This window comes from Malaclemys terrapin, chromosome 8, assembly GCF_027887155.1.
Source record: "Malaclemys terrapin pileata isolate rMalTer1 chromosome 8, rMalTer1.hap1, whole genome shotgun sequence".
NCBI lineage: Eukaryota > Metazoa > Chordata > Testudines > Emydidae > Malaclemys > Malaclemys terrapin.
In genome coordinates this window covers 28,510,518-28,526,858 of record NC_071512.1, presented here as the reverse complement: position 1 = coordinate 28,526,858, position 16,341 = coordinate 28,510,518, and the positions used below count along the sequence as shown (strand labels likewise).

General features: G+C 39.7%; 1 protein-coding gene across 3 annotated transcripts in view; it reads right to left on the bottom strand.

Annotated features, from left to right (window-relative positions):
• The window catches only part of TENM2 (teneurin transmembrane protein 2), a 1,031,222-nt gene that overhangs the window by 304,990 nt on the left and 709,891 nt on the right, over positions 1-16,341 (bottom strand). The window lies entirely within an intron of this gene.

Below are 16,341 nucleotides of genomic sequence, written 5' to 3'. Positions count from 1 at the left end.
GTGCCACAAGGACTCCTTGTTGTTTTTTCTGATACAGACTAACACGGCTACACTCTGAAACCTGTCATTCTCCATAGACTCCCTCCTTGTTCTCAACCACCTTTTACTCTCACCTAGTTCCTCTTCCACCTTTATCCCTTTGTTAGCAGGCCTCTCATCTGATGTGGACCATGGTGGCACCACTGGTGTAGGCTTCATCAAGCAGAAGATGGCAGCAACAGGAAGGGGCTCCTCCCTGTGTCTGTTAGTATCAGAGTTGGTATGGGCTGTGCATTGTGATGTCATCACACACATGCAGCAGGTGTGCCTAACACACAGTCAGTCACTCTTCTCCTCAGCTGCCTGTTGCTGCCATCACTGTTACTCAGCTGAGGAGGTATCATGCCTGAGGAGGCGGAAATGCAGGAGAGAGCTGGCACTGATTCCAAAATAAGATGCACCATGATAAGCTGCACAGTTGAGAGGTCTGGGTATCGGAAGGTTTTTATTCTGCATTTTCTTATTAATCTAAACATGAAATATTTCCTACCCGGTGTCCCCACCCCCCATGAAGTTCTATACACAGTGCTCTGTTATTCCTTTCCAAGACCTCTCCAGATTGGCAGGATCAAGCTGCCCCCTACACTTACCTTGTCCATAACTACAAATGGAAAGAGGCATAATCATAGTTCTGCAAAAAGAAAATGGGGAACCATTTAAAAATAATCATGAAGTTAGTCAGAAAGATTCCAAAGTGAAATGTGAAGAAATTAAAGTCCTCAGAGGTGGCATGAGAGGAAAGCATCAAATGGCAAAAAGCACGCATCATGAATTTCATATATTTTTAAGAAAGTATTTGACAGCCTCCATAGGAATTCACTCTGCAACATTTTGAAGAGTCAACCAGAAAAGAAGATGGAAATATCTAGGACACAGATTAAGAATGAAGCCAGAACATCTGCTATGGCAGGCATATCATTGGGTAGCTGGAGCAAAAAGCAAAAGGGGCCAAGCAAAAGAATCCCTCTGTGGAACAGTACTCAGAGAGGGAAAATGTATGGGACTTAATAACAAAGAGGACATGTAAAGAGTGGCCCAGGACAAACCAATATGGCAGAGTCGTTCATGCCCTAAGTGATATTGGATGGCACAGGAGGGATTAAGATTCAGATATCATAACACAGAAACATAAGGATCACACAACCCTAAACTATAAAGGAAACAGGAAGGCGAGGGGAAAAGAAGAAATTATGGTTAAATGGCAAGGCTCAAGAGATAATTCCAACAGGTAAAATTGAAGATGGAAATTAGGATGGTGAAAAGGGAATTTGAAGAGCAATTATCCAAAGATATAAAAACAAATAACAAGAAGTCATTTCAATATATCAGTAGCAGGAAGTCTGAAAGAGAATCAGCAGGTCTGCTGGACTGTAAGGGAGTAAAGGGAGCAATTAAGACATTGCAGGCAAGCTAATTTGCAGAGTTCACTACAGAGAATGTTTGGGGAGATACCTTCCCAGAAGCTATTCATTGCAGGTAACAAAGATGAACTAATGACAGATATTGAAATAACACACTTTTAAAAAAAGGAACAACCTTTTGATATAAATTAAAAATAGATTATTAAAGAGGAACAAGTCAACAGGACTGGATAGTTTACATCTAAGAATTCTGAAGTAACTTAAGAACAAGATGATAGAGTTGCAATCAAAAATATGCAAATTCTCATTAAAATCAGCTATCGTACCAGAGGACTCAAGGGTAGTAAAAGTTGTATCAATCTTCAAAAATAGATCCTAGGGTTGTCTTGGGAATTACAGACCAGTGAGCTTCATTTCAGCACCAACATATAACTTGAAATGATAATTAAAAGTAGAATTATAAACACCTAGATGAAAAATATGTCACAGGAGACAAACCAACCTGGTCACTGCAAAAATGAATTTTATCTTTCTACCCTAACACCCTAAAGAATTAGAATTTTTTGAGTATGTAAACAAAATAAAGGAGAGCCAACTAATTAAATATATTTGGACTTCCAAAGGCCTTTGACAGAATCCCTGACAAAGACTATAAAGGGTAAAAGTAGGTAAAGAGTGAGAAGTACAATACACTTATTGATTAGAAATTGGCTATGAAATGGAAAACAGTCAATTTTTTACAGGACAAAAAATTAATAGTGGAGGTTCAGCGCTGAAGTTTGTATTGCTCAGTATTCTTGCAAAATTCTGGGGATTGGAGTGAACAGAAAGGTTGTAAAATGAATAGATGATTAAAAAAATTGTATAGGTTAGTTAAGAATAGAGAAGACTGTGAGGACCTTCAGAAGAACAATACAACGGTTGGTGAATGGGCAGCACTATAACAGAAGCATTGCAGTATTGAAAAATGCAAGGTCGTACACATTGTAAAAAATAATATGGAATGCTCATACAGACTGATGGTTCTAAATTAACTGCATTCACCAAAGGGGGAAAAAAACCTGGGAATTACTCTGGGCAGCTCAACGAAAGCCACTGCTCATTGTGCAATAACCTGGGTAAAATCTATGAAAGATAATCTGGAAAAACATACCAAATATATCTCAATAAAGGAAAATATAATGAAACTTATGTACTAGGATCTCTCAAGGCATTCTTACGGTTACCAAGGGATTAGGTGCCATAGGAATGGTTGCAGCATTTTGTGGAATGCAGCAAGCATGTCAGTGAAGTGAAAGGCAGGTCACTTTTCACTTCACTTGCATACATGTCACAAGTTACAAAATGCTGCAACCTCCCCTCATACTGTGTATAAGCTATTTTTATTCCACTACATTCTCTAAGTCTGAAAAAGTAAAGAGAGAGACTATTTTAAATAGAACAGGAGTACTTGTGGCACCTTAGAGACTAACAAATTTATTTGAGCATAACCTTTCATGGGCTACAGCCCACTTCATTGGATGCAGAGAATGGAACATACAGTAAAGAGATTTTAAATGTTTAAATGTTTACTAATAACTTGATTTGTGAAGACTTAGATTAGAACTGTGACCCTGAAAGCCACACATTTAAAAACAGCAAGAGCCAAAACCTAATGAGCCTCCATGTGACTAGATATACACCTCTACCCTGATATAACACTGTCCTCAGGAGCCAAAAAAATCTTACCGCGTTATAGGTAAAACCGCGTTATATCGAACTTGCTTTAATCCACCGGAATGCACAGCCCCGCCCCCCCGGAGCGTTGCTTTACTGCGTTATATCCAAATTCGTGTTATATCGGGTCGCGTTATATTGGGTTAGAGGTGTAATCCATTCACTGTTTTATAATCTTGAAGAACCTCACAACCCTGTGAGATGCTGAGCACCCTCCATTCCCTTAGCTGGCATATAGGGTGCTCAGGACCTTATAAGATCAGGCTTAAAGTCCCCAAGGGAGCACCATAAATCTGCAGGATTTTGCATTTGCCTCTTTGCATTAGTGGACATGCAAATTCCCTGATGACTATGTATCTGATGAGGCTCGTATGCATTGTTCATGCCTCTGTACATACAGTATAACGTAATAAATTTGGTGCAGGTATTTGAGAATCAAGAATATAGATAACTAGGGTGTATGCTAAAACCACCTCTTTTTCTTTGGTTGCTTGTTTTTTGGTCAAAACTTCTTTGAAGAATTCCAAAATCCACAAGAATCCTTTCCATTGCACTGATTATATCACTTGTTAGTGAGGCCCATTTGCAGATATTAGGACAGGATCAGGCTCTTACTGTACAAAAGGACATGTGTTTACAGAAGTGGCAGAATCTCGCTTTCAATAGGGGGAGGAGGTGCACAGTGAAACCTAAATGTAAGAAGCACCATACTAAGCATGGGGAGTGAGGAGAGTCAGGGGGAGTGGGAGGATATTGGGGTCTCAAGGGAAGTTGGGATGGGGTGCTCTTCATGAGAAGTAGGGTGGAGTCGGAGTGGCTGCTCTGCATAGGGAATGAAGGCAGCCAGCTCCAGGCTGGAAAGGGGGGCCCAGCAGTCCATGTCTCTGTTGCCTGGGGCAGCTGCTCCCAGGCCTGGTCCAATCACCCCAGTTTCTACCTGCTCCACAGTCTAATCCTGGGCATGACAGTGACCGTCCAGCTCCTTCGGGTCCCACTCTCTCCTTTGGTCCCTGCAGTGGCAGAGTCCTCAGAACTTGGAACAGCTTGCTAAACAATGATACAAGTGTGCTGGCTCCCACCATCCCCATCGGTTCCACCACTGCTGTATGTTTATATTACTCTCAAATAGTTTCCAGGAAGATTATAGTGTCAAAAAGGAAAATAAAAACGATGCTAAAACAGAGCACAAAAACGTAACCCACAGTACTGCTGCAACTGATGTCCAGTAATATCATATTTTACATTTTACAATACTTCACAATTCTGCGAATATAAATGGCCACACTGTAACATATTGCTCTGAGCTGCATATTTCACAAACACAGCATTTTCTGATGTGAAAATAAAAACAATTCAGATTTGAAGTCACACATATATTATCAAGCATTTGCTCTTTTTAGATATCATTAGCTGGCACATCTAGTTTTCTAACTCTGACCAATTAAAACTTAATCACATCATACATTAGTGAAAATGCATACAAAGTTGCTGGTCAAGGAGATGTTCCATGCTAAAAACAGAATAAGACACCACTTGATCATAAATTAAAGAGCTACAGTGCTGTAAGGTTGTTTATTCAGGTTTGATGAGATTCTAAGAGACAGGCATGTTGTCCGCCTCAGTTAAAAAAAAAAAAAAAAAAGGCAGCAGCAGAATCTTTCAGCTTACAGAAGCCAGAAATATCCCTTCCTTTATTTGTGGTCCCTGTGTCCTTTGGGCTATGTGTGGGCGTACTGCTTGGGTGCTTTCAATTCCACAGCACAGAAGACCACCCCCCCCACACAAAGTATTTCCCTTTCATGCTTCCTTCTAAATATTGCCTTCTCTTCAGAATTGTATTGAATTTTCTTAAAGTAATGCTAATAATAAAAATAGACTTTGCACCAAGAAAAAGGGGAGAAGACCATCACTGAAAAGAACAGCGATGATGAAGGAAATATATACAAATGTATTGTGCATCTTTGAGATTTTATGAAGTCTGAGAGAGCTTCCAAGCTTGAGTAAGAAAGATTATGGTTCCGTTTGTTTCTCCTCATACTTTTTCATATTTATGTAGCAAGCTGCTCTCATTAAATAACTCAATACATAATTTCAATGTGTGCTTCCACTTAATTATGACATTTCTCCTACTTTTCTGTCATATTGTAGCACAGAAATGTGCTTTTTTTCCCCTCTGGCATTATTGGCCATTGAGCTTTTTACCAAACCGGTGGCAATCTTGTCCTGTACACCATCCAACATTCATTATCAGAGGTATATGTATATGGAATCCATTCACCCTCCAGACAGTACTCTCAATTACAACACAACATGTATTCATCCCTGAGAATCCCAGAGATAATATGGGCATATTTTGTAATGGTGAACTTATGGTGCATGAAATTCCAGGCAAAACTGATCACCATTCTACTTTGAATGAAGCATTTGCAGGTCTGCTATATATATATATATGAAGGAGAGTGAGAGATATGCCAGACTCACTCACTGGACCTGACATATATTTTAATGGCTTGTCTTTATCAGCATGCCTACTTGGTGCACTAACAAGTTTAGTGGAGCAATTCCTACTATAAGAGAGTTCTGTGCTAGGCCATTCTAACTCATCTCCTCCTTTCCAAAGGAGAGTTATACTTTTCCCAGGGGGTCCCCCAATCCTTTGGAGCTGCAAATAAATCTGTGAGCTCACACAGTAGGTTCTTATTAGGTTAGTAATTTCTTATGCAGTAGAGTGGTTTGTTTTGTAGCTTTTAAACAGCATCATTTAGGGTAGGAGTTTACCAACCAGGAACAGAAAGTAAAGCTACTACTAGAAAGCAAAAAAATCCATAACCAGCACACTTGAAATCCAACCATTTCCTGCTTATCCCACATCAGTTATTCACAAGTTGATGTTTTTACGACAATGTAATTTTAGAAAAATAAGACCATTCCCCCCACCCCTCCAGAGAAATATATTTATGAAACAAAGCACCAAAAAACAGGTAGGGTTTCTTCAACACCAGAATCATATTTCAGTGCTCCTTAGCTTTTCCCAGCCCCCACTAAGAAAAAGGAATAACTCATCTTGAAACTATAATTTGCTTGCATTCTATGACTTCCTATCCATTGCCACAATATTCTTCTATGTAAATCATATTTATTTATTCATAGGCACTAGCATTCCATTACTTTTGTCAAAACTGGTCTCGCGCATTCAGTCGTCTCTGCATTCTTATAAACTAACTGGAAAAGCAATTAACATTCACCAGCATTTTAGATAGGGGCGAAAAAAACCCACCACACTGTTGCTAACACAACCTCTGTAGGCGTACGCTAGTGCAAAATGACTGCATCGCTGTATCGAGGGAGATAAGAGAAGTGACATAGATTAAAACAAATTGTTGATCCATACCAGAGAGAAGATAGGCAAACAATAGAAGTAAAAGCATAAATGTCAATTTGGGATGATAAAGAATACAATCTAAATGTAATCTGAGAAGCCTCCAGACAAAAGCAAGAAATAGAAATTACACATTACTGAAGTACTAGAACATAATAAATGAATAAACATACACACACCCCCATATGAATATGCATATGGAGAAATCCAGATCACAAGGCTGATTGCTCAGGAAACTAGGTTGCAAATTAATAGTGAGAAATCTCCAAAAGGTTTGATGTTTAAATTTGATAGATTGAGAAGAACCTTGTTTGTACTCTTGGCAATTTTGCTATGATTTTGAATAGCCCCCCAGTTTCCCCATCTTCCCAGTCCCTCTCCCCCGCCTCCCTGGCTCTTCAGCATTACTGTCTCGGTATAAGTGCCCATAGGATAGAGAGACTGTGAGGCTGATGCATCCTTCCTGACAGGGAAGCACTGCCAAATGCTGGCTATTTATCCAGTAGAAAGACTAAGAGCAAGGGCATTGCTACAAGGTCAATCTAATTTTATCCTCCAGACTGCCCTCCCTCCCACTACATCTCCCCAGTAGGCCCATATATACTCCACGGCAGTTTGTTTGATGAGTTAAGATCTGGAAACTCATTTCTAATTACTCTGGTGTCAATTCTAGTCTTGGCTTTATGGAGACAAAATCAAACTGCAGCCTCAGCTGCAGCATGATCCAACAGCTTGTAAACTAGCTGATCTGGTAGAGAGCTTACCAGTGTTGAAAGGAGATCTGGAGGCTGTAAAATGCCATCACAAGCATCTTTGGTATTATAAGTGATAAATTCCACTTGGTGGTATAGAATGAGACGAAAAAATGAGATAATTTCTTAGTTATCAGAATTGATAGCGTCATACAATATAACTTGAAAAGGTTGGATTTATCTTAATACAAGGTATCCCATATAACAGCAATATTATTTTGTCTTCAGAAGAGCTACATATTAATAAGCAGTTTCAAAATCATTTTACCATTGTGTGTAGCAAACATCTGTGCAAGACCAACAAACTGGTGGATATCTCTGTTTATTGATTAATGACTTTTAACTATTTGTGGGATGTTCTGCATATATATATGAACTCTCTTTACTCTGAAGTCTTTTATATATATAAACACCAACATATATGTTCATTTATGCAGATATGCACCCCCAAAATAGTTTAATTCAATTTGATTATATTTTAGTAACATAAGCTATGCAAGTGTAGTCAAATTTTAAAATGTGTGCATACACACACACACACATCCCACATATGCTTCCTGTTTCAGATGTGGAAGGGACAAAAGCCTGAACAACAGAGGAGTAGATGTGAACAAGAAGACTGGAGGGAAGGGAGTGTGGAAATTGGGACTGGAGGCTGGTAGCGGAGAGAGGAAAACTGTGTCTGGGAGTTGGTGGGGAGACGGGGATTGGCTCGGTAAGGAGACTAGGACCTGAACCGAGTCAGGGAAATGGGGGTGTGAGATCAGATCACGAGCTGTGGGAGAGACCGGGACTGAGAACCAGTGGGGGTGGGGACAAGGAAGGAGAAAAAGATCTGATGAGAAGCTGTGATGCAGAGATCCAAGTCTGACTGCACAAAGAGACTGGGACAAGCAGAGGTGAAAGTAAGCCGGTCCGGTCCAGTCCAGCGTACTGGCAAGAGCCAGTACACCGTGCTGGACTGGACTGGCTTCCGTGGCAGTGATTTAAAGAGTCCAGGGCTCCAGCTGCTGCGGGGAGCCCCAGGCCCTTTAAATCACCGCCGGAGCTCTGGCAGCCGGGCTCCTGTGGTGATTTAAAGGGCCCGGAACTCTGTGGTGGCTGGAGCCCCGGGCCCTTTAATTCGCCCCTGAGCCCGGGGGCTCCCAGACACCTCTGCAGCTGGTAGCTCCAGGGTGATTTAAAGGCCCTGGGGCTCCCAGCCATAGCCGGAGCCTCAGGGCCTTTAAATCTTGAAAGGCCCCGTCTCTTCCAGTTGAGGCCACGCCCCCGCTCAGGACTCTGGCGTACCGGTAAGTCCTTTAAAAGTTACTTTCACCCCTGGGAACAAGTATTTGGGAGGTGTGAGTGTGAAGGGGGAAGGAGGCGTTGAGATTGGCTGAAGAGCCTGAGAAGGGAAATCAGGACTGGGATGGAGCCAATGGAGATGAGAAACTTGAGAAAAGGGGGAACCCTGGAGATGAAAGGTAGGGGAGAGAGAAAGATTGGATGAGAACCTGAGGTGATAGTGGGGAACTGGGACTGTCTAGGAAAGGAGACTGTGTGCTGAATGAGACGGCATCCTGTGGAAACAATAGCATGTGATCATGTAATTCAAACTTTATCATAATACATTATGCACACAGAAGGAAGCTGAAATAAAGGTTGCACAGGCAACCTTAATTCTAGCAGTTACTAACGTCTGAATTACTAACTTGCCTTTGCAACAATAATGTTATAAACAAATTTATATGGGATTTTTTGCAGTAAGGCAAAGTGACAAAATAAAGCATAACTCTACAGCTGCATTTGATCAGAATAGGTTGGTGGCTGCTACCCAACAACATAAAGCAATAGAAGTATTTGAGAATTATATACTTCTATCATTTTTTATGTCATATTAATGTTAATGGGAGTTATGCACATGTACTGATGGGAAAACAGATTCCATAATTTCTATAATCTGTTTTGCACATGACAAGAGCAGTTTTGAGCCTTCTTTTGTAGTTTCCAAGCCACTAGGAGTCTATCTCAATTTTACCCTGACAGAGAAGCAGTGGCACAGCAACTTGGCAACTCTAGCAAAAGCCTGAAATGCTGCAGGATCATTTATCCCTACTGAATTAAAATGGTTTATGTATTCCACTGTCAATAATGTCACAGATTTAGGCCTCTTTTTTGTTAGTTTGGTTGGATGGTTGCCTGCATTACTTTTTCTTTTATATTTTCAGGAAAGAATGGTTATACATTAAATAAAAATACTTGAGTGGGAAAAGCTGGGAAGAGGTTAAGCAAGTTGTCAAGCTTACAGACAAAATTCTTGTTACTGTAAATTCAGTGTACTCAAAATAGTTCAGTATTCAGACTAAACAGTTCTCTACTATGCAATCTCTTGATTAACCAAAGTCCCTGCTCCACAGCTCCGGCTATCATTGGATTGTTTGACATCACATATATATTGTTTGCTTATTTAACCAAAGTTTGCCAGAGTGTTATGCACTATTACCATTCACATGTTGAGGTGTTTGTTTGTGTTTTCCTCCTTGCAATTTTTTTCATGAAAAATAGCCAATGGCTAAACAGGTGAGATTCCCTCTTAATAAATGCATAATGTGTGAGAATTGTGTGACTGTTAAGTATCTGTCAAGGTGAAGTGATTTATAAACTTTCCTGTCTGCTTCTCACACAAACAGCTGTGAGAAGGAAGATCTGGATCCTTATTTATAGCAGTAAATCACGAACAACAAATGAATGCCTAATATTAATGAGAACGTGACTGACCTTCATTACATGGGGAAACAGTCTGTTCATACACATCCTAGAGTACAGCCCACAAAAGGTATTTAACTTCACTAATGTCTATTTTATTTTATTGGGGCTAACAGAAGGCATCATATGAAATATATTAGTTTGAATAAGCGAATTCTCCTGTAGATATATAAGGACACATTCTCATATTAACAAAGGGAAATGAGCAAGATGTGCATTTCACAATGGGGTGATATACCCCTTAAATGTGAGCAGTGTAGGAAGAGAGAAAAGATCAAAGAACACTTGGAAATAATTTAAGAATATTTTTTAGTATGCTGCAAAGAGTTGTAACATACAGTTCATCAGGAGATTGGTGACAGGAACAGCTCTGTGTTTGCTCCCAAGGATTGATGATTTCAGCGACCCAGTGGCAAAGCTTTTGTGTGGAACAGTGGAATTAGATGACTGACTCATCGATCTAATCTGAATTTTTGTTCAGTGTCCTTTTGTTCCAATTCACTGAACAACTTGAAAATAAAGCAAAGTTAAAAAAAAAAATCAACCAGGAACCAAATATAAATCTAGGCATTTTACTTTTATCAAAAAACTGCTACCAATTCAGAATGGAAAGGATCATAATGGTGCTGCAAGTGTCTCTGCTGCATTTTCAGGCACTGATGCTCCGCACCACAGAAATCCTTTTGCAAATACAAGATGTAAGTGTAGTTACCAGTACATGTTCATTTTTAAAAGGCAATTCCAGAAGAAAAGAAAGGCACCTCTTCCATTCGCCTCTAAAAACATAATCTACACAAAAACAAAGGCTTGCTACACACACAGAGAGGACTAACAAACATGCAGTCTCTCTTTTAGACGTGTTGAATATTATTAAAGATAAATATTTGCCCTGGTTGTAATGGGAGGCAAGGGATTTTGTTTTAATGTCTGATTTTTTTTCAAATTGGCATGAATGTGTATGTGCATGTGTAATCAGACTTTACTGAGAGTCTTAATAACTACAGCATTCTGCATCAAAGGTCCAAATTGCTAAGATCAAGAATGTCAAAGAGCTCAACATCCGGATGCTACTGTAACCCAGGGCTGCTCCGTGTGGCACTCTGTCTCCCTCTAGTGGCAGCTAGACCAGCTAGAGATTGGTGAGCCTGATACTGCCTTAGCTAGGAGAGAGGTGTCTGTTAGCTCATGCATTAGAGGTTCATGCGTTAAATTCCAGAGGTCCCAAGTTTGATCCCGGCCAACGGTGACCAGGGTCTGTCAGTGTTATACTACCACTGTTCTCATGGGGAAGTTGTACTTAATATAAGCTGCTATATGCTGAGTGCTTTCGAAAATCTGGCTGCTTCATTTGGGTACCTAAATGGGAGGTGAACTCTTTCAAAAAACTGGCCCCAATTCTGGGCGCTGAGTGCATTTGAAAAGTTGGCCCTCGGGGCTTGAGTCTCTTCTCATACTGGTTTCTATCTGGTCTAACTATTGCTACCAATGGAGTAACTTCTTATATATTGTAGAACACCTCAGGAATGGAGGTTGTTTGTAACTAAGGACAAAACATTCTGGTTGTTCTTTCATAAGAACATAAGAATGGCCCTACTGGGTCAGACCAAAGGTTCATCTAGCCCAGTATCCTGTCTTCTGACAGTGGCCAGTGCGAGGTACCCAAGAGGGAATGAACAGAACAGGTAATCATCAAGAGATCCATTCCCTGTCGCTCATTCCAAGCTTCTGGCAAACAGAGGCTAGGGACACCATTCCTGCCCATCCTGGCTAATAGCCGTTGATGGACCTATCCTCCATGAATTTATCTAGTTCTTTTTTGAATCCTGTTATGGTCTTGGCCTTCACAATATCCTTTGGCAAGGAGTTCCACAGGTTGACTGTGCATTATGTGAAGAAATACTTCCTTTTATTTGTTTTAAACCTGCTGCCTATTAATTTCATTTGGTGCCCCCTAGTTCTTATTTTATGAGTAGTAAACAGTACTTCCTTATCTACTTTCTTTACACCAGTCATGATTTTATAGACCTCATTCATATCTCCCCTTAGTTGTCTCTTTTCCAAGCTGAAAAGTCCCAATCTTATTAATCTCTCTTCATACGGAAGCCGTTCCATACCCCTAATAATTTTTGCTGCCCTTTTCTGAACCTTTTCCAATTCCAATATATCTTTTTGGAGATGGGGCAACTGCATCTGCACACAGTATTCAAGATGTGGGCAGACCACAGATTTTTATAGAGGCAACATGATATTTTCTGTGCTATTATATACTCAAGGAGCTAATGGAGGAGGTATCTGAGCCTCTAGCTATTATATTTGGAAAATCATGGGAGATGGGAGAGATTCCAGAAGACTGGAAAAGGGCAAATATAGTGCCCATCTATAAAAAGGGAAATAAAAACAACCCAGGAAACTACAGACCAGTTAGTTTAACTTCTGTGCCAGGGAAGATAATGGAGCAAGTAATTAAGGAAATCATCTACAAATACTTGGAAGGGGTAAGGTGATAGGGAATAGCCAGCATGGATTTGTAAAGAACAAATCATGTTAAACCAATCTGATAGCTTTCTTTGATAGGATAACGAGTCTTGTGGATAAGGGAGAAGGGGTGGATGTGGTATACCTAGACTTTAGTAAGGCATTTGATACCTCAGTGGTTTAAGCATTGGCCTGCTAAACCCAGGGTTGTGAGTTCAATCCTTGAGGGGGCCACTTAGGGATCTGGGGCAAAATCAGTACTTGGTCCTGCTAGTGAAGGCAGGGGGCTGGACTCAATGACCTTTCAAGGTCCCTTCCAGTTCTAGGAGATGGGATATCTCCATTAATTTATTTTATACAGTCTCGCATGATATTCTTACTGATAAACTAGGCAAATACAATTTAGATGGGGTTACTATAAGGTGGGTGCATAACTGGCTGGATAACTGTACTGTAGTTATTAATGGTTCCCAATCTTGCTGGATAGGTATAACAAGTGGGGTTCCACAGGGGTCTGTTTTGGGACCGGCTCTGTTCAATATCTTCATTAACGACTTAGATATTGGCATAGAAAGTACACTTATTAAGTTTGCAGATGATACCAAACTGGGAGGGATTGCAACTGCTTTGGAGGACAGGGTCATAATTCAAAATGATCTCGACAAATTGGAGAAGGTCCAGAGAAGAGCAACAAGAATGATTAAAGGTCTTGAGAACATGATATATGAAGGAAGGCTGAAAGAATTGGGTTTGTTTTGTTTGGAAAAGAGAAGACTGATAGGGGACATGATAGCAGTTTTCAGGTATCTAAAAGGGTGTCATAAGGAGGAGGGAGAAAACTTGTTCACCTTAGCCTCTAAGGATAGAACAAGAAGCAATGGGCTTAAACTGCAGCAAGGGAGGTTTAGGTTGGACATTAGGAAAAAACTCCTAACTGTCAGGGTGGTTGAACACTGTAATAAATTGCCTAGGGAGGTTGTGGAAACTCCATCTCTGGAGATATTTAAGAGTAGGTTAGATAAATGTCTATCAGGGATGATCTAGACAGTATTTGGTCCTGCCAGGAGGGCAGGGGACTGGACTCTATGACCTCTCGAGGTCCCTTCCAGTCCTAGAATCTATATCCCTTTCCTAATTATTCCCAGCATTCTGTTCACTTTTTTGACTGCCGCTGCACATTGAATGGATGTTTTCAGAGAACTATCCACAATGACTCCAAGATCTCTTTCTTGAGTGGTAACAGCTAATTTAGACCCCATCATTTTATATATATAGTTGGGATTATGCTTTCCAATGTGCATTACTTTGCATTTATCAACCTTAAAATTGGAGCATAAGCTTTCGTGGGTGAATACCCACTTCGTCAGACGCATGCTGACAAAGTGGGTATTCACCCACGAAAGCTTGTGCTCCAATACATCTGTTAGTCTTAAAGGTGCCACAGGACTCTGTTGCTTTTTATGGATCCAGACTAACATGGCTACTCCTCTGATACTTATATCCACTGGATCCCCTTGGTCCACATGCTTGTTGACCGCCTCAAAGAATTTTAGTAGATTGGTGAGGCATGATTTCAAAAGTATACAACTGAACATTGACTTAATACAACTTTGAAACTTTACTATGCAGAAGAAAAATGCTGCTTTCCCTTTTTTTTTAGAAGTTTACATTTAACAGAGTACTATACTGTATTTGCTTTTGCCTGATTGTGTATTTCCAGTACCAAATGAGGTGTGTGGTTAGCTGGTCAATTTGTAGCTCTGGTGTTCATAACTCTGAGGTTCTAGTGTAGTCCCATGTAAATAAGAGAAGAATTAGGCACTAGAGTTAACATCAGGTTTTTGTATTCTTAATAATAATAATCAGGCAACTAAAAAAATTAATTGCGATTAATCGCACTGTTAAACAATACTAGAATACCATTTATTTAAATATTTTTGGATGTTTTCTACATTTTCAAATAAATTGATTTCAATTACAACACAGAATACGAAGTGTACAATCCTCACTTTATATTTATTTTTGATTACAAGTATTTGCACTGTAAAAAAAACAAGTACTGTAGTGCAATCTCTTTATCATGAAAGTTGAACTTACAAATATAGAATTATGTAAAAAAAAAAACTGCATTCAAAAATAAAACACTGTAAAATTTTAGACCCTGCAAGTCCACTCAGTCCTACTTCTTGTTCAGCCAATCGCTCAGACAAACAAGTTTGTTTACATTTGCAGGAGCTAATGCTGCCTGCTTCTGGTTTACTATGTCACCTGAAAGTGAGAACAAGCATTCTCATGGCACTGTTCTAGCCAGCGTCGCAAGATATTTATGTGCCAGATGAGCTAAAGATTCATATCTCTCTTCATGCTTCAACCATCATTCCAGAGGACACGTTTCCATGCTAATGGCAGGTTCTGCTCGATAACAATCCAAAGCAGTGCGGATGTTCATGTTCATTATCTGAGTCAGATGCCACCAGCGGAAGGTTGATTTTCTTTTTTCGTGGTTCGGGTTCTGTAGTTTCCACATCGGAGTGTTGCTCTTTTAAGACTTCTGAAAGCATTCTCCACACCTCGTCCCTCTCAAATTTTGGAAGGCATTTCAGATTCTTAAATGTTAGGTCGAATGCTGAGCTATCTTTAGAAATCTCACATTGATACCTTTGCATTTTGTCAAATCTGCAGTGAAAGTGTTCTTAAAATGAACATGTGCTGGGTCATCATCTGAGACTGTTATAACATGAAATATATGGCAGAATGTGGGTAAAACAAAGCTGGGGACATACAATTCTCCCCCAAGGAATTCAGTAACAAATTTAATTAATGCATTTTTTTTTTAACAAGCGTCATCAGCATGGAAGCATGTCCTCTGGAATGGTGGCTGAAGCATGAAGGGACATATGAATCTTTAGCTCATCTGGCACGTAAATACCTTGAGACGCTGGCTACAACAGTGCCATGCAAACGCATGTTGTCACTTGCTGGTGACATTGTAAATAAGAAGAGGGCAGCATTATATCCTATAAATGTAACCAAACTTGTTTGTCTTAGTGATTGGCTGAACAAGAGTTAGGACTGAATGGACTTGTAGGCTCTGAAGTATTACCTTGTTATGCTTTTGAGTGCAGTTATGTAACAAAAAAAATCTACATTTGTAAGTTGCACTTTCAGGACAAAGAGATTGCACTACAGTACTTGTATGAGGTGAACTGAAAAATACAATTTCTTTTATCATTTTTACAGTGCAAATATTTGTAATCAAAAATATACACTGATTTCAATTACAACACAGAATACAATATATATGAAAATGTAGAAAAACATCAAAAATATTTAATACATTTCAATTGCTATTTAACAGTGCGATTAAAACTGTGATTAATCACGATTAATTTTTTTGAGTTAATCACGAGAGTTAACTGCGATTATTCGACAGCCCTAATAATAATACATTGCTCTTACATAGCTCTTTCCATCTGTGGATCTCAAAGCAATTGACAAAGGAAAAAGAACAATTACATTAGAGTAGAGTAAACTGTTCAGGACAGGGATCCTAGTTGTAGCACAGCAGGATGCTGATCCTGATTAAGGCTTTGGTCCTACTATAAAAAACAAGTGGGATGACTTGTTTGTCAGTGGCCTCAGTAACTAAAAGAAAGAGGCATAAAGGGAAGGAGAGAAGCAGTTCAGAAAAAGAGAAGTTAAAATCTAGCTGGAATAATAACTCCAGTCCCCTGTTAGCTCAGGATATAGCAGGAGAGGTGAAATAATTTAATAATATGGTCTGGAGAGCACAACAAAGGGTTAACAAAGATTATTTGGTTTAGACATAAAGAGCAAAAGCACAAGTAAGTAACAGAACTCATCTTCAGCC